This window comes from Idiotropiscis lumnitzeri, chromosome 10, assembly GCF_059441095.1.
Source record: "Idiotropiscis lumnitzeri isolate Australia: NSW breed Sydney's pygmy pipehorse chromosome 10, RoL_Ilum_1.0, whole genome shotgun sequence".
Classification (NCBI taxonomy): Eukaryota; Metazoa; Chordata; class Actinopteri; order Syngnathiformes; family Syngnathidae; genus Idiotropiscis; species Idiotropiscis lumnitzeri.
In genome coordinates, this window is record NC_142400.1 from 4,556,737 (window position 1) to 4,575,409 (window position 18,673).

Here is an 18,673-nt window from a genome sequence, read left to right on the forward strand (position 1 = left end):
CCAGCACGTTCATGAACTTGAGCACTCGCGTTGCTTTTTGTTGTTGTTTTCTTTAATTATTTATTTATTTTTTTTTAGATCAAATCAGCTGGTCTTCTCTAACTCAAATTTTGGCTTGCAGCATAAAGCTAAAAAAAGAATACAAATAAAAATAGACCAGGTGACTCCTGGAAAAAAACACTCAAGGTAACACTTCATCCCATTTCTAGGCTAGATACTGATGCGAAGATCCAATTATTTTCATCTTTTCTTCATGTTCCCATGACCCATATCTGACTTGTACCGATTGAGAGCAAATAAATCTCAACCGTGTCACCTGAATCACGTCGTGCAAGTGGCACAGATCCAGCCTTTAGTAATCGTCTTGTGTTTGGTGCCATCAAAAAACAATTTGGCAAACATTAATCTTTGCACTTCAAACGCATTCTTGAGACGAGGCCGCGGAGACCTTGCACGTTATACGAGTGATTGACTCCAGAGGGTAGTTGGGTTGGGCCACTGGATTTCACATTCCCGGCGTAACCAGAACTTTTATTAAGCGCAACACCAGAATTGCTTACAAGCTATTATCGCATGACCTTAAGATGGATTACATGTTCACTCAGTGGAATTCGGGCCGTTATCGTTTTTTTTTTTGCCCGTCCTTGAGGCTCATGCCACTTTTACCTTTGGTTTATCTCAGAGTGTCAAATGTGCTGAGCAGCTTCCCCATCGAACCCAGAGGAGTTTTGCTCAAATGGATCTGTGTGTCTAAAACCAACAGCTGACTCCGGATTTTTAATGTATTTCTCGTACTATAAATCAGTCCGCGTTCGGAAATTAATGGGAGAGGTGCACGCGCTGCCTCTCTGACTACACATGCTCTCTGAGTGACGTTAGGGCTCTCAGAGTTAATTTCCTAACAGAATGAATCGTAAATTCTTTTGTGGTTTAAGGAACCTGCATGCTAAACTAGCCAAAAGTCACACATTTGTAAGAATGGCTATTATTCTTTTTCTTCCATTGCCTCTTCTACTGTCTTTTGACAGTTGCCAAAATCTTTTGGTGCATTACCGCCGTTGGAAAGAAGGTGGCGGTAATGTACAGAAAGTTAACAGGATCAAGGAATTGAGAAGTCCCACCTGAGTATAAGTCACAGGACCAGTCAAATTATGAACCAAAAAGTGATTTTTTTAAATTTAATTTAATTTAATTTTATTTGTATTTATTTTTTTGATAAACCGAAAAATAGATACGGCACTCTGCGTTTCGATTTTTGTTATTTGCCGGTGCCTCGAGGCGGGGCCAAAGTATCTGAGCTCTCCGCCCGTCTTCGCTATCGTGAAAGTGCAGCGAAAACAAATTCCTGGTGGTCTTTGCTCCCGCTGTATCTTATCAGATCAGTGTTTGGAGAGGGGGAAGCCACATCAGAGCACGGAGGTGTGCCGTGCTCGTCTCGGTGGCCTCGGCGCACACTCAGCTCCGACAGCACATGCCTCAGCACAATTTACAGGATGATCGCTGACAGCCTGGACGCGGATTCAAAACTTGATCGAGGCATTGATTACCGTCATGGATTTTTTTTTTTTTTTTTTAATTGTGCTTTCTGGGTTGTTTGCAGCGGGGGGATGACACTAACAGATGCAAGGAACTGCAAAGTTCTCAGATGAGCGATCCTGCAATAATGGAACCGATCCGATGATTGGATTCATGATTGATTAATGCATGCCCATGTCGTCCAAGGTCCTTCAGTCTTACTACTTTTAGTGACAACCCACCTTTCGGTATGACTCGGTACAATTCTACAACCCTCCTAATAAACATTTCTTTAATTGAATTCACATACTGATAAATAATTCTCAAATAATATGCTGATGTCGGAATTCCCGTTCACAATCCGGCACACGTGCTACACAACACACAGCAAAGCTTTCTACATCATTTCCTTACATGCTTTATTTCCCTCTGGAATTTGACCGGACCTTTTTCTTTCATGTTACCACAATGGTATATTTTGAGTGTTCTTTTGCTAATTATGCGCAACACATTGCTGCCACCCACAAACCTCCCCAACACACACACACATGCACCCCCACACCCTCCCCCTGCTGCTCGCACATGTTGGGTAGTAACACAAACAACCTTGCCAACCAATGTAAGGGCAGAACCCAACAACCAGTGTGAAAACAAAGTGATTAAGGTGCGTTCACCCTTACGAGGAACACGACAACCGGCTCTGATTGGGTGACATGACATGTCTTCATTTAGTCGGAATATTTTTACTTAGCGGCCCTAGTCATCATAATTAACGTCTTAATGACTTTATTTTCTTTGGTAATTGCATAAACCCATGTTATAGAGTCACACTGTGTTTACCTCCCCGATAAACAAATGAACGTTAACTTGCTCAACTAATGAGTTGAACGTAAAGCGCCAACAGAATCATCATGTTGACGTTTGCATATGCGCTGAGGAATTGCACTCACTGGACACATAATGAATGGTTTTACCTGGAAAAATACACATCGAAAATGAATTTTTAATCGCGTCTTTAGCTCACCCAATCAGTGGATGGAAAAATGTCAGTCTGAGCCTTTATGGACGTGCAGAAAGGGGAATCTAAAATGTGATGTCCGAAGTCAAGCTTATGAAGGCCGTGGGCAGATTACATGGCAACACACAGAAGCTGAAATCTGATTGGATAGAATAAATAAAATCAATATATACCGTGCACGCTTGAAAGCAAAGACACACATATATAATTCCAAGTTGTCAAAACATTCCAATTACTAAATTAGACGACTTGGCTTTGCTACATTTGAGACCTCTTCAAAAATGGTTATCACGCCCACAAGTTTCCAAATAAGGTTCCCGATCTTAGCTACGCCATCCATTTTTTTCTCACATAATTTCTTGGAAGTGCACTCAATGTGAGTTGCGATTTTAAATAAGACAGATAGCTGCTATCAAATGTCACTAATAGATCGTTTAATTACTTCCTTCCTCCTGCAAGCCTCCCGATGTTGTACTTCATAGTCGCGAGTGAAGCCTTTTATTAACGTCTTGTGGTGAGCGCTGTCCTTTTGCATCTGCTTCTGCCCGACAAGCAAGCGGGCTTGATGAGATTGGGGGGGACTTCATCACGCTGCTTAACCTTTTCACATCCCTCCTCCAATGAAAAATGAATGGACAAACTTCAAAAAGACTAGAGCGGCACTTTTTGACCTCTCCTGTATGTATTCTGCTGCGATTGTGTTTGTGTGTGCATGCACGCTTGCATCGTGTCATCTTAGTGATGGCTGTGAAATGCTGATCAGTATTAAGATGAAAGAAGGGGGGGGGGTGCAGATCATTAACGGGTGGGCTGGCTGCCATCGCTGCATTACCGGCTCTCCAATCTGGAGGCGTGTTCACAAGCCAAGGTCAAAGGTTCGGTGGTGTCCCATCTGAGCATGTGACTGGTGGACCCCACCCAAGATGGAATAAGCGGGAGGATGACGCGGTGGTGGGATTGTCATGCATGCGGACACACTGCAGCTTTTTTTTGTCTGGGGTAAAGGTGAAGGGGACGGCTTTGAGTACAAGTCAAAATGATGGATTCAGCAGTTTTTGGAGGAAAGAGTGCAAATGATTGTCGTCGTTGGTCGTGTGGTGGTTTATAGATTTGTAACTGACTTTTATGCTTGCTTTGAAACGGTTGCAGCTGCAGGACAGTGTGTCTGGGCTGTTACGCCCTCCACCACCACCTCAAAGTGTTCAAGTCTTTGAGTTTTGTGATATTAATAATTTTTTCATTGCCACGTGCTGAGGTGTTATTTTTCCAGTACCCACACGGTGCTTCCCCCGTAAAAGCGTAGTTTAAAACTCATTCACTGCCAGCATAGGTAAAATGAATGGACTTTTTGACGTATATACCCGTCAATGGGCGTGAATGAGTTAATTAATTAAAAATAACACATACATTGCATTCTGATAAATATTCCATTTGTGGGAGTGAAGCAGCAAAATCCACCCGTGTCGGCCATTTTGTCACTTCTGTCGACTCACAGTCGCTCGGGGCTCAAGTAACGACCAATCATGGCTCACCTGTGTTCTGAAGCTGATGGAAAACTTGTCGTTTGGATGTGAAATATCTCTTTTGCGACACCTCGCACATGACTGTGAGTATTGTTGTAGCTCTGTTTGTATGTGTTGCTGCTCGAGGGGAGGTGAGCTGAATCTTTGGTAAAAAAAAAAAATGGAACTTCCAGCAAAAATTTAAAAAGCTTCCTTTCTAACTATTCAGATGGAGTCGAAGCTGTCAAAAATGCTGTTAGTGCTTTTATAGCATAGTAATTCACGCTGTTTAAATTGTTACTGTTGCGCTTGACTGTATCTTTCATTTCTTAAATAAAAGAATCATCTCCGTAGTTTCTGTTAATACCAAACACGAGCGGTTTAATTCGCATTTTGTTTCCTAATTGTCGCAAATGTAAACCAAACCAAGATGCGTGGCGAACGGTGATTTGATTGAATTTTTTTGGACAAAGCAATCATACGTTTCCATACTTTCGCTATTATGCACGCCCCCCTCGAGGGCAACTCTAACTCCCCCGAGATTCAACTTGTGGACGAGAGAACGGTTTGGATCAGTTATTGCGCCCGCAGCGTTCAAGACCGACTTTGTTTGACTTGACTGTCAAGACAAGCTGGATGTCTGTGATCTCGATTTTGGGCCAGTCATCACAAAGTATTTAGGTCAGTCGGGCAAAAGAAGAGAAAACTCACAGCTAGAGAATAAGAAAAAAAAAACCATACTGTTCTCTTTTGAACGAGTGATGGAAAAAAAAAAAGAAAGAGGAGCTTCTTGTTGTGTTAACGTCGCAGCGTGTTGTGATGTGTGTTTGGTGAAAGGAGTAAAAGTGGGTGGGGGGGTTGTGGCGCCGGGGGTCTTCAAATGCACGTTTGCGAGACCGGCTCCTCTGTGGTAAAATGTGAGATTAGCCGTAATCTCCTTGTACTTGCGTATCAAGCTGTTGCTAAGACATTGATCGGACCGGTTCCTTAATTGATACCACTAGAGGGCCGCCCGCCACAGGGGAAATGTCCCCCCCCCCTCCCCCTTTGCATGTGAATCCATGTGTGTTTCTTTTATTTATTTCTTTATGTCTTGTTAGAATTGAATCCCCCGCTCCCGATGGCCGGGATGAAACGGAGCGCTCACTTATCCTTATCTAATCCCAGTCTCCTGTTGTCAAAGTGTTTCCTCGTGGGAACCGCACAAGCGTAGCAGCGAGAACGACGCGGTGCGACCGCGTTTACGAGATCCAGACAGCGTTTTGATCCCTGCCAACTGATCACACATACAAGCGCCGCCAATGAACGCACCGCGCAATCACCCGGCGAGGCGTTTCACGCTGGTAATCAAGTCCTTCGAGTCTCTCGTCCAATTAAATAAAAAAGAATTATTCATTTTGCTACACATTCATGAGCCTCGGCGATATGGGAAGAATCCCATACATTAGTTACACGTGTTCCCCGATGAATTATCGATGTTATTTAAGATTGCTCAGTGTTCTTAAATGTCATCATTAATCTGGAAAGTGCCTCAGAGGGTGGAGGAAATCCTGTTTTGTCCCCGCGGACTTAAGCGCGTGTGCAGGAAAAACAAAATGAAATCCATGTATTGTTGTATATGTGAGAGGAGTGGGTGAGGGAAGTGTGGAAGGACTTTCAGAGGGGGCGATGATCAGAGGGCGCCAACGGCTAACCCAACACACTCATCAGGCCTCTCCGTGGGGAAACTAGCGGAGGCGCGCCACAGTCGAATAGAAATGCTGTGGACCAAAAAGAAAATGGAATAATTTATTCCAAGAATGGAGTGAAAGGGATTTGGAGATGGGCGTGTGTGTGTGTGTGTGTGTGTGTGTGAGGAGGACGGTACGAGGAATGGATTAAAGCCACGTTGAGCGGGTACGGCCGAAAGAGCCCCGGCACTGTGGCCTGACTTTCTTTTCCTTTTTTTTCCCCTCCGCCGCCCTCATCTATTTCACTGTGTGATTGAAAGAAAATTCAATTGCCGCTCTTTCTCACATTCTGCCCGGTGTGTGAGCGAGCGCGAGCGAGAGTGTGAATGAGATCAACTCAGCAAGTCATTTCAAAGTAAATGCGCTAATAAAGTGTTAGGTGGAGGAATTAAGAGTCGCTTGCAAAAAGCGAACGCTGCACTGCATCACTTTCCATACGCCTTCTCCCGGCTCTTGTTCAATACGACTATTGAGATCAGTTTTTAAACTTTTATTATTGCCATGATAAATTACAGACTCACTGAATTATTAATAGTGAGAAATCACCATTTTATTTTTATCGATTTTTCAGTTGTTACACTATCCACCATTTCAAGTATATATATATATATATATATATATATATATATATCTATATATATATATATATATATTTTTTTTTTATGTCGTTACGTTCTGAGCAGAACACTTTAGGGTCATTCGGGTGGTTTGTCAAATATCCTCACCGTGTACTCCCAGAATGGTAAAGTACAATTCATCCACTGTGACTTGAGCTTTGTTTGTTTCTAGACATCGTTGCCAGAGATAGGAAATAAAAGAGCAGTAAAGGGACAGACAGTACAGGAGACGCCAAATAAAAGAGTCTTTAACAGTGACTAATGTGACAAGTATTTAAATAACACTCCATCAACAAAAATGCCACGGGTTGCCATTGTGTCCTCAATTATTTTATGTTACGCCCCGTCCTAGCAACAAGAAAATAATTTGCGCCCCCACCCCACCTCCAAACTCCGAACCTAACTTTAAATAATAGCTTTTTCGTGGCAAAACGAAGAGTAAATACTTGCGGCGCACAATAGGCGGTGAGAGCGCCACTGCCACCTACTGGAGTGGATGTGCAATTACATTTTATTGTACCACGGCGTAAAAAAGGATGATCTCCAGGGTCACACTCGCCCCCCCATTGGGCCCGCCCCACTATTTGATAAGCATTGAGCTTTATTAAGTATTTTGTAATATTAAAAACGGCACTCTATAGTATTTTACTTTGGAAAAGTATGTTGCAATAACATAATTAAATCAAATACAATTAAAAAGTTTATGCATCATGATTAATTCATTGCAGCTTGGCCACTGGGGGGCAGTATATTGTAGTCATACAGTGACACAACTACTTTAAGCGACACGAATGAATCAAAGTTGGTCATTGCACATGTTGAGAAAGCGTAGGGGGAAATATGTTGGTTATTGTTCCAGACTTTTTTTTTAATAAAGATATAATCGAATATACAGTAAAATGCAATACATATATTGTGTTCTAAAATTAACTTATTGCTTATTATCACGGCTGTGCTGTAAAATGAGGGCACAAGGAGTTTCGTAATTAAAACGCTCAAGTAAAGTGCAACTTCCAGGAATTGCATTTGTGCGCTGTATGATTTGAATTCTGCTGCGGTACTGCAAGATGTGGGTCACAATGATAATCAAGGGGGAAATATTACACACTCTGTAATAGCTTCATCAACCGGCAGCAAGCTTGTTCTCGTACTGTTGCACGGTTCATTTTTAAATGTTAGTAATGCATTTCCTTGGAATGTCTTTGCACCATTTCTCTTACTATCTTTTCAGTGTGTTGGATTGCTTTATATTTTAGCGGCTACTATTGCGCTAGTGTTACACCGATATAATATGGTTCATTAGTCTCATAGTTTTTTTTTGGGGGCTATTACATTATAATTACTGCAATGCCATAGCATGTGGGAAAGGAGAGCCATTGTCACGACATTTATTTAAGGAGCTTATGCACTTGGATTTCATGATAGTCACAAGATAGCCCAGATTTGGCACTGGTTGCTAAGCGACCAAATAGGAAGTAGCCTGGTGCCTTTTCTCACTGATTTTGGTAGCTCTGCAATATGGATTGTCACTGTGACAACAGAAACTCCAGCTGAGTATTTAAAAAGGGGGGACATGAGATGTATCAATAAATAAAAAATAAAAAGGTGCAATTTATCTATCCAATTCTAACGGCATGGCAGGATCTGAAGGACTATAGCCTCGCCCGAAGACCGCTTCAAGGTGTACTTCAGGCTAGGCAGCTTGCCACAACATATGTCTTGTGTCCCAGAACTCGTTACACAAGACACCACAACGTTTTCCCCCATTTTTTTATTTTTTTATTTTTTTTTAAATGTCCCACTCTGCAAAAAATGTTTTGCTGGTGTCACTCTGAAATCACTCAGCCACCCTCTCTTACGTTGAAAGTGTCGAGTCAGAGCGCGCTGCAGGTGCGCCGCCAGCTGCCGCGGGACGCCGCTGCACAGTTGCGCTTAAATCACACATACACCGGGAGTCACTTGCCTGTGGGCACCAAGTAACCCCCAAGGGACACATGAGTAGCCCACGGGCCTGTTGTAGAAAAAGCTCACAGATGGGACAAATATGATTTCGCAGGAATGTTGTAGAAATGATTGTTTGAAAATAATAAAAGAAAGCTTTTTACAGGAATAAAACGCTGCGCACTGATATTTATCAGTTTCCTAAATATTATGAGAAATCGTTATGAGTGTCTTCACACAAACGATTATCATTAATTGCTCATTCGAACATACAGCTCGACTGAAGTTTCTGATATTTAGTCGAATAAAATTGCGATAACCAATTAATCGTCCGAATTTTATTTTATTTTTTTTAATGAATGAATAAAATGACACATTTTTTCTCCCTAAATGCTTACAACAAAGATGTGAATTACAGGCAGAACATTTGAGTGTTACTAGAACTTTTCCTTCAGTGTTTGTTTAACTGTACAACAGAGAGGAAAATCTCCAAAAATCGGACGATATTTTGAGGGCAATGTTTTAATCTTATCAATGTCTTTAACATGTACAAATATAATCTTCCAATTTTTTGGGGGGGAAAAGGATTTTACATTTAAAAAGAGCTCATATTGGCCTATTAAATACGTCCGACGGCAATATTCCCTCTATTAAAGGTAATTTCAATTTATTTCTGATTTCAGAAGTGTACATCAAACTGGTAGCCGTTCGCGTTAATCCGTTCCCAAGAAGCATCTCTCCGCTTCCAAAAAGTTGGTGACCCCTGACATACACAATGAATGGGTCGTCAACCTTGCGCTGCACCTTCCTAAGTGCAGTGTGAAAAGGCCTTTGAATCTGGCTGTCAGCCGTCGCTTACAACCCGACACATATGGACACCGTTTTATTCTTTCATTTGTTTTGTGGGTTCAAATACATTTGCAATGTGTTTAAAAAAAGTGAGTTTTAAAAAAGTTTTTTATATTGTCTCTCTCTATCGCAGATTTTGACTCACTCTGGGGTAGGCCTGGAACGTATCCCCGGCGATAAGCGCGGGTTCACTGTAAGCCACATAAAAAACCTCCTTGGTCCATTTATATCTGCTCAGAGTAGAGAGGGACAAACGCATCCCGCACAGAATGTTAAGTACATGCCTCTGTGTGCGCACAGTGTATATGTATTATTTTTTTTGTGTGTGAGTACGTTTGTGAAAGCGATAGAGAGACAGAGACAGCGCGCGACTTACTGTTTGGTTGTTTGCTCAGAGCTAAACAGATGCGTAAATAGAGATAGGAGAGTCCAGTCGCATCAGATTAGACCAAACACCAACATTCTCAACTCACACAAGCGCAAATGACGCTCACGCAGACACTAAAGTGGGTAGAATTGGCAGGAGGCATACAGGCACCAGCGAAGCAATGTTCCTCAGTCACACGCCGAGCCTTTTATTAACCATAACGGGAAAACAGCGCAGCGTGCGGAGAGAGAAAGAGAGCGGGGAGAAAAAAAAAAAAAAAAGCTCCCGGAGAGTGGATTGCTTTGTGACACACGTGCACACAGTGGCGTAAAAACAGTGAGGACGCACACCATCACATGCTTCATGAAGCCTATTGTCGCCTTTTCCAATATCTGCGTCAGCCTCAAGGCAAAACGACATGGAGGTAGCGGGAGACATTCAAAGAGGCCAGCTGTGGTGATGATGATGGCTTGATTGATGAATGCAAATGAAGGTGAATGCGTGTGGCAAAGAGATAACAAGAGAAAATATGCAAAGTACAGCTGCCATCTCACCTTCTCGCCCGAACGCAACGTTGGGGAGACTGATGTCTATCGGGCCTGTTAATACCACGGGGCGGCGAGTGACAGTGAAACACATCACTGAAGCAGATCCCTTTATCACGCGCCGTGTGCTCCAAGAACACACGGCAGACGTCTTTCCAAACCATCTGGACCCCAATCAGCTTGATTAGCCCACGTGCTAACCCTTAGCACCATATGGGCCGTGTGCGAAAAGTGCCTGGAACAGCAGAGTACACGGCGAGTCACAAGCGGCCATTTATATTCTTAATTGTGTGTCAGCACCGAGGCTTCATCCTCATTCCATCACAGAATCAACCGCGACGAGCAGAAACTATCTTTAAATCGCTTAATTAATCAGCTGGACTCGCCTCTGGAATGTTAATTCTTTTCATAGCAAGACGTTGAAGGCAACAGTGTGTCTTTTTTTTTTTTTGAACGCCTCTATTTTCCTTTCCTTCTAAGCTGTCTCTCCATCTGAACCCAACCGGCCGAGAAAGACGGTCGTCCCTTCCACAACCTGCGTTATGTTCAAGGTTTCTTCCTGACAGGGAGTTTTTCCTTAGCTCACATACATACTGCATTTCCGGACTATAAGACGCGCCTCTATATAAGCTGCAGCAAAAATAATAAATAAATAAATAGAAGCCGCCGTTTTCCATGTTGAAATTTTTTTTGTTTACTGCATGTACAGAACAATTTTGTACAGTGAATGCACATAAAGGTAAACAGGTTGTTAAAACGATGCCTTATAACACGGTAACAACTTTGCTAAAACGGAACAGACCTAAGAGAGAAAAAAAAATCGAGATTTATTTAACGTATTTTCTGAACTATAGAGCGCCCCCCTAGTGGTGAAAGAAAAATCCACAGAAAATCTGCAACATTGTATTAGCTGTATTAGTTCAAAATCTAGGGGAAAAAAAGCGGCTTATAGTCCGGAAAATACGGTATGTATTAGGGGTGAGATAAATATTAATTTGTAACGGAAGATTTGAGTGCACCAAATGGAACCAAATCGTTCCTCTTAAAAATTAGCCGTACTCGTATTGCTTCCCATGTATCGCAATATGTATCGAGAGCAACTTATAAAATATTCTAACTCTGCATTCCGATACACACAGATGCACACCTCTAATATATATGTATATAAGACGACGTCATATATGTATGAGGAGTGCGTTTCTTGACCTGCTCAACGTGTAATGCGCCTCAAGATAATTCCTCTGTGAATCGGCGGCGTATAAATGAAATGGACTTTATCGGACTCGACTAACGAGACGAGAAACGATGTCCTCGTGAGAAGGACAGTGAGGTCGTCTTCCGTCGAAACTTCCCCAGACATTTGCTCATCCTTCCCATTTGCGATGGGACGTCATGTCCTTTGCTGTGAGTAAAGTTGCAAATCAAGTGCGACACGAAGGCGTGTTTGCGGCACGACTCGGATGGCCGTCCGTTTACTGCTTCCAGCCAATGTTTGCTGTTTGACTCAGCTGTGAACAATAGACCGCTTGGCAATGTGGGCGGTGAAAGAAACGGTCGCTTGTGTGTGTTTGTTGTTATTATTTTGCTCAACTGACTACTTTACCCTCTGGGCTCTGTGCTGACCACCTTGTGAGTGTGGTAATGCATATGTAATAACAACTTCCCAGGAGAGGAGATTTTTTTGTAAACCTCAACTTCAGTGCGTTAAATATCCCGATTTTTTTTTTTTTTTTTCCTTTTCATTTCTTGTTGTTTGCTAGATTTAATTCATCCAGACTCAGTTGTCAATCTTACAGAATTTTTATTTGTTCTTTAATCTAATAAACATGGCATTCATATTAATAGTGTGTTTGAGGAGTTAAGCAGCAAAATCCATCTTGGAGGGGTCGGGGCGGCCATTTTGTCACTAGCTGTCGACTGAAAACGACATCGCAGTGGCTCAGGGCTGAGGTAACGACCAATCATGGCTCACCTGTTTTCTGAAGCTGAGCCATGATTGGTCATTAGCTGAGTGTGATGTCATTTTGGTAAAATGGCCGCCTCCCCCTTAGACGAACAATTTTGGAGCGATTTTGAAGAAGTGAAGATGCCCACGGGTGACCAGCAAACACTGAATATACAAAACTTGTCGATTTTAGGCCGTTTACAACGTGCGCATTGTGGAAATAAACTGGAGTTTCAAGAAATAAAAGTGATTGGAAAATGTATCCTATAGTCTTGACATTAAATGATACGTTCACACTTAAGACAGTAAAAGAAGCCAAAAGTCCGAAAAGTCGGTGCACAGATTCAATCCCCAACCTCCGAGCTGTGAGGTGATCGTGCCAACCGCTCGTCCACCGTGTCACCATCAACTAAACAGTCATCCGAAAATGACGTGCCATTTGGGAGCTAGATCTAGATCAAGCTTTTTATGGATAACACCACCTGCTGACATTGATTGGGTTTATACACACACACACACACACTCGCACGCACACACCCCAGTTTGTGTGCACATTGGCCTCTGTCTCATATTGATGATTGTTTAATTAGATGGAACTAAGGTGTGTGTCCATCATTTCCCAAGCCCTCCAGCGGTCAGGCAATTCTATTTCTAGCAATGCGTGGCAGACCTTGGGATTTCACGTGTCGGATACGTCAAGGTGTATGACAATGAAGTAGAATTTCAATAAGTAAAAGGGATATTGCAGATATTATGATGTATAATAGGTTATTTATTTTATATACGTTTATATTACAGTATATTTTATGAGAATCGCTTTTATAAATTTGACAGTCATGGGGGGGAAATGTGAAATTAATTGAATAAAGTCATAATATTGACATATATTGCATCGAAAGTGATTGTTAAATATCTCAAGATCCACTTTTGCATACATGTCACAAACACAACAATGAAGTTGATTCATCAGAATAGAAAAAAATGTTTTCCAATGTCACCAGACAATGGCATTTGAAAAAAAATGATTTCTTTTCATCCACAAGTCTTGATGATACATAAAAACATTCAGAATTTTCCAAATTTAAAACACTATTCTTAAGAGGTTTATGTTTTACTTTATTTAAAAGGGGAAAAGTCTGAATATTTAAGATTCATTATATGTTGTCTTTTTAGACAATAATAAAATTGCCATTTTTTTAGAATTGTTCAAGCTCATGTCCAAAAACCCTTTGGTATATATTTCACAGTATAAAGTCAATTTACAAGAACAAAGAATATCACAAAATTAAAGTTTCCATTTTATAAGAGAAAGTTAAATTTTTAATGAGGAAAAAAAATATATTTCATTTTACAAGGAAATGATGTCCAAACTTTAAGAGTGGCAATAATGGGGGGGGGCAGTTGGAGTTATAGGAGGTTTAAGTCATAATTTTATGAGAAGAAAGGGAGAAAAAGTCGTCAAAAAACAGTTTATGCATGTAGCCTGAAAATAGAACTTTGGAACATGTTAGCAACTTACCTACTAAAACTTTACCGTCCTCGCCAACTGTGAGCGCTATTGGCAAAAATTGTAAAAGTGTTGGAGGCCGCCGTATTTAAAACAGATTTATGCACTTAAGGCCACACGTAAGGATTTCAAATCTTAAAAGAATCTTTATCTGTTATAGACCCCACCCACCCTTAAAGTAAAAAAAAAAATCAATAAATAAAAATCTGGCATTTAATAGTTTTGGTTATACTGTGTCTATAGCATGTTTCAGTCTCAGCACAGAACACGGCACACAAAAAATTTCAGGAAAAACCTACTAGAAAATCGGCAATTTACTTGGGATTTTATTCGAGGCACTTTAAATGACTGATTCCCTTTTAACATGAGTTTGAATTAAATTTCTTAATTCTGATGACAGCCATCTCAGTTTTAAGAGTGTGTGCACACTTATGCAACCCTATTTTCTTTACTTTAACTCTCTAAAAGTAATTAAAAAAAAAAAAAACCCCAATCGAGTTAGACACATTCATGGTGGACAAAGTTTTGAAATGATTCTTCTCATTTGCTTGCTTTAACAGGGGTGTGTAGACTTTTTATATCCACCGTAGGCAATGTTAACACAGTTTGGTGCTGCGCCTCGGTTTTGCTTGGGGAAGCAGAACCGGGCGGTAGGATGGAAAGGGGAGAGTACTGGAGATGGATGGATGGATGGATGGATGAATGGACGGATGAGGAAGAAGGAGGCAAGGTGGGAGGGGTTAATGCAGAAGAGCTCAGTGGAGGAGGGAGGGAGAGAGGGAGGTGGGGGTGGCGCAATAAGAAGGCTGAGTGGTTCTAGTAAATATTTATATTGCATTATGATACGAGCAAGAGTGAAAGTGCGGGAGAGAGGCAGCAAAAAGGGAGGGGGGGCGTGGTTGGAGGGGGGGGTGCTTGGATAGATCCTCCATCCCTTTATTAATTTTATTCCGCTCCGCTAAGTTTAGCATTCAACACGTGTCGCCGGTGATGGGGGAAGGAGGGGAGGGGAGGGGAGGAGGGGAGGGGTACAGGAGAGAGAGGGAGAGAGAGAGAGGTTGACGGTTGCTAGGTGACGGGGCGCATATACTGAATTTTAACCAAAGAACAGGCAAAGAGAGAGAGTGTGTGAGAGAGGGGAGGGAAAGAGAGAGAGAGAGAGAGGGGGGAGAGAGAGAGGGAGGATGAGAGAGAGGGGGAGAGTGATCGGTGGATACATGTAGAACATATATGTATGTTTTGAGAGATATTTTCCCGGCATCTCTCTGCGCGTGTGGGGGTGTGTGTGTGTGTGTGTGTGGGTGTGTGTGTGCGTGCGTGTGGGGGGGTGTACGTGCGTGTGCGTGTGTGTGTATGTGTGTGAGTGAGTGTGTGTGAGGAGCCCGGGGGGGGTGGTGGTGGGGGGACACGCGCGCGCTCACATACACACTGGCAAAAACGGATACCTCAAAACGGAAGGATGTGAAAAAGGATGGAGGGACGCAGGGAAAGAGGGGGGAAAGGCTGGTGAAAAACAGTAAGTGCATTTATTTTCATCATCTTTGCAGCGCGCACACGCACGCACACGCGCATATATTGGATTAATTGCGAAGAAGGAGCGGCATTGACACTGAGGAGGAGGTGGACAAGGCGTGGGGTGGCGGGGGGGTGTCGGCATGTTCGGCGGCCGGGGGTGGTGAGGTGCAAGCGGCTGGCGCACCGGAGCTTTGACCCTTCTGTCATTGGTGCGCCTGCAAACTCACCAGCCGCATGTTGCACCTCACACACGCGCGGACGCCGGCATTGCGTTGAGTCATGAGCATAAAAAAAATCTTTTGGGGAAGTGGGCTGAGATGAGAGGGATTTGTTTGCGAGGAATTTGCTTCTCGTGAGTTTGCGCTCTGTTGTTAAGTCTTAAAACACCGGTGCGCCGCTGCAGCACCGCTGCAGATGCACGATCATATCTGTTGATGCTCATTTTCTCCTTGCCTGCCTGCCTGCTTGTCTCTGCGCTCACAGTTTGTGTGTGTGTGTGTGCGTGTGTGTGCCGCAAGATTGCCCAGTTGGTCCCCGTGATATTGGCGGGATGTTGGGCGTGAGGGAGGCAAAAACGCCGCCGCTGCTTTGCCACCTAGCAATCAGACTCAAAACACTCTCACGTCAGGCGGATGCAGCAGCTTGTTTGGAGGCTTTTGCTTTTTTCATTCTCGCGGCATTAGGAGTTGGTCTGTGGGCGCACACGCCAACTTTTGTTTCTGCCTTGCGGTGTACGTCACTCGAGGTGAATAACAAACCGCCGCCATCATCGGCAGAAGCCTTGGTACGGTACGCCTAAATAAGTCTGTGGCCTCCGAGGTCCCCAGAGAGAGCACCAAGGCTAAAGTCCACACTGCTGACCACAAGGAAGCAGACCGAGCGTGATTTCATGTTTTTATTTGATTTTTTTTTTTTTACGTTGCAGATTTGTTGCAGTAATTGAGAGTGTAAGATGAAATAAAAGCCACTGGAATTGTCTTCATGCAGATCCAAATTGGAAATGAATGTGTTGCTGGCGTGTGTTTGTCCACCCCCTCCATTTCTGAAAATTAGCTGTTATCCATTTCAATCAGCTCCCTTTGCACCCACAGGTGAGAGCGCTCATCATCTGCACGCAGGCGCACCACTGCAGCAGTGCGCCGGCAGCACGCGCCGCTGGCCGCAAAGTGGCGCTTTCGCTGTGGGCTCAGACCCCCGACGCCGCGTATACGTACAGTTGCCCGGAGAGACGAGCGTGCGTTGAGGCGAGCTTGGCGTGGCGGAGGAGAGCAGAGGTGATGGGGAGAGACAGGAGGTGTGGAGGCTGGGATGACGGAAGGTGCGAGGAGGTGAAGAAGAGGCATAGGGCAGGCGGGGGAGGGAATTTGTAAAAGCAGCAGAATAGATGAGTGCTGGTTGGAATTTACGATGGTAGTTGAGTTGTTACGAGAATAAAAAGTCGTTGTGGTATGAGAATAAATGTATTATCCGTTGTACCACGATGTAGGAGTTTGTTTGTGTATTATAGATTTGTCTGTGGTACAAGCTGTAATTTTGTCTTGGGATAAAAGCAAAAAACGTCCACTTCAGACCTCCAACCACTAGGTGGCAGCAAATTTCACATCAATTCACATTGGTTTCCATGAGTACGTGGCGGTAATACGCCATTAAGCTAGTTTGCTAACCACCAAAGGCGAGCAAATGAAATTGCTGTGTGTTCGTATTACGATCAAGATTTTTGGAGTCGATCAGCAAGTTTTGGCAAAAACGATCAGCAATCACAGATATATTTTACTTTAAATTCTTCGTTTATTTACTGCATATACTTGTCTACTGAGTTTCAACAAACATATTCTCAAGCATATTTGCCCATGTTAACAATTGTTGCCATTGACGAAAGGAAAAAAAAGAAGAAGCAGATTTTAATGTGAAATAATTAATTCATAATAGTTAATGAATGAGCAGATCTTAATTTTTTTTTTGACGCAATATATGTAGCTGCTTTCAAAACATGCATTTCGACTTGAAGAAAAAACAAATAATAATGCAAGACTACATTGCTAATGCAATAAGAATTTACTTATGTTAACTTGTAAAGTCGCTATGTTGCAGGGAAAAAGTTGCGTTACGAAAGTCTTATGATGATCAAGTCATCTTGTCACGTGGATAAAGTTGTCATGTTAGGATGAAAACAAAATCTAATGTTAGTGTCACTTTAAATCCCTGCAATGCCATAAGAATTAAGTTCTTGGCAATTTTACCAGACCTAAGTTGTAAATTTACAAGAAAAAAATGATTGTAGTTGACATGTTACACATTTTTGTTTTTACGTTACGGACATAAATTCAGAATATTATGCAATAAAAAGTTTTTTCGGCTCCAAACATTGGTAAATTGTTAGCGCTTTATTTCCCTCATCTTCATGCGAGTACACGTTCAAACTCGTAATTGTAATTAGTCTTGTTCAAAGTTCAAAGTAAACGGGGTGAAGCAGCATTTGGCTGTTATGCTGCGCGCAAATGTTGCTGTTGTTATCGTTTCTTTCAGCGGAATCAACATTTGGATATTTGTTTGCTTCCAAACCCATTTGCTTCATCAACCTCTGCTTCATTGATTCATTGACTTTTTCAGAAAAAGCCTTTGCGCTTGAAGCTCAAAACACACACACACACACACACACACACACACACACACACACCCACAGGACACATGGCACATTTCTTCCCTTTTCTCACCCCATCCTCCTGTTTCCACGTGCCTCACTTCTCCCGCCCCCTTCCACCATCATCCTGCAACTGGTAACTTCCTGTGCTAATCATCCTAAGCACCCCCGCCCCTCCGACACCCACCCTGCAAAATCCGTCATGTGTGTGATGTGACATCAGACTAGAGCATCCTCTCCCCACAAACGGTGATCTTTATAACACCAGTCATTAAGGTAAAGCTCATTAGCATACTCCATCAATTAGCCTTTAACGAGATCAGAGGTTGGCGCTTTTGCGCGATTACAGTACAAGAGCAACAACCCCCCCCCTCCCGATACAAGTGTTCCTCTCGGCGTTAAGAGTTGCGTCGGTGAAGCGGTTATATATTCACTTTGTTCCCAAGCGCTGTTTGACAGCCATCGCAGATGTTATCAGGACATTAAACGGGCCCGCTATCGCTTGCTAGCGCTTCCTTTGGATCACCTCAGACGGGGCAAAACTCCACAGATGGCGCACGACGTTTATTATTATTATAAACTTCGGTTCAATCCCCCCAACCAGGGATATGCCAACTTAATGAGGTGTCAGTTATTTTTTTTTTTTTTTTAGTACTTAAAAAATAACTACTTTGAGAAAGATGGTAGCTTGAGTTTACAGAAACAAAGTTGCGCTAATGCTCTAAAAAATATTTAAGCAATTGGATGGCGCCATATAATTGACCCATTTTGCTATTTGCATTTGATTTTATTTATAGTACTTTATTTATATTTATTTAATCATCTGTCCTTATTTGTATGTGAGCCCATCCAGCACCATGAAGCACTTTAATGCGGACTCTTGCATTTTCAACAAACGGAACTTCAAACTCCACTGATCTTTTAATGCCCAAATTCGCAACGCAATTAGGAATTAAATTTTCAACCACTCATAAAATTTGA

At 42.6% G+C, this 18,673-nt stretch overlaps 1 protein-coding gene across 1 annotated transcript in view; it reads left to right on the forward strand.

Moving 5' to 3' along the window:
- Positions 1-14,737: 14,737 nt before the first annotated feature.
- grin2db (glutamate receptor, ionotropic, N-methyl D-aspartate 2D, b) overlaps positions 14,738-18,673 on the forward strand; it is a 73,200-nt gene continuing 69,264 nt past the window's right edge. The window contains exon 1 of the mRNA XM_088306608.1: positions 14,738-15,052. The gene's annotated coding sequence lies outside the window, so the exon portion shown is untranslated. The remainder of the gene's footprint in view (positions 15,053-18,673) is intronic.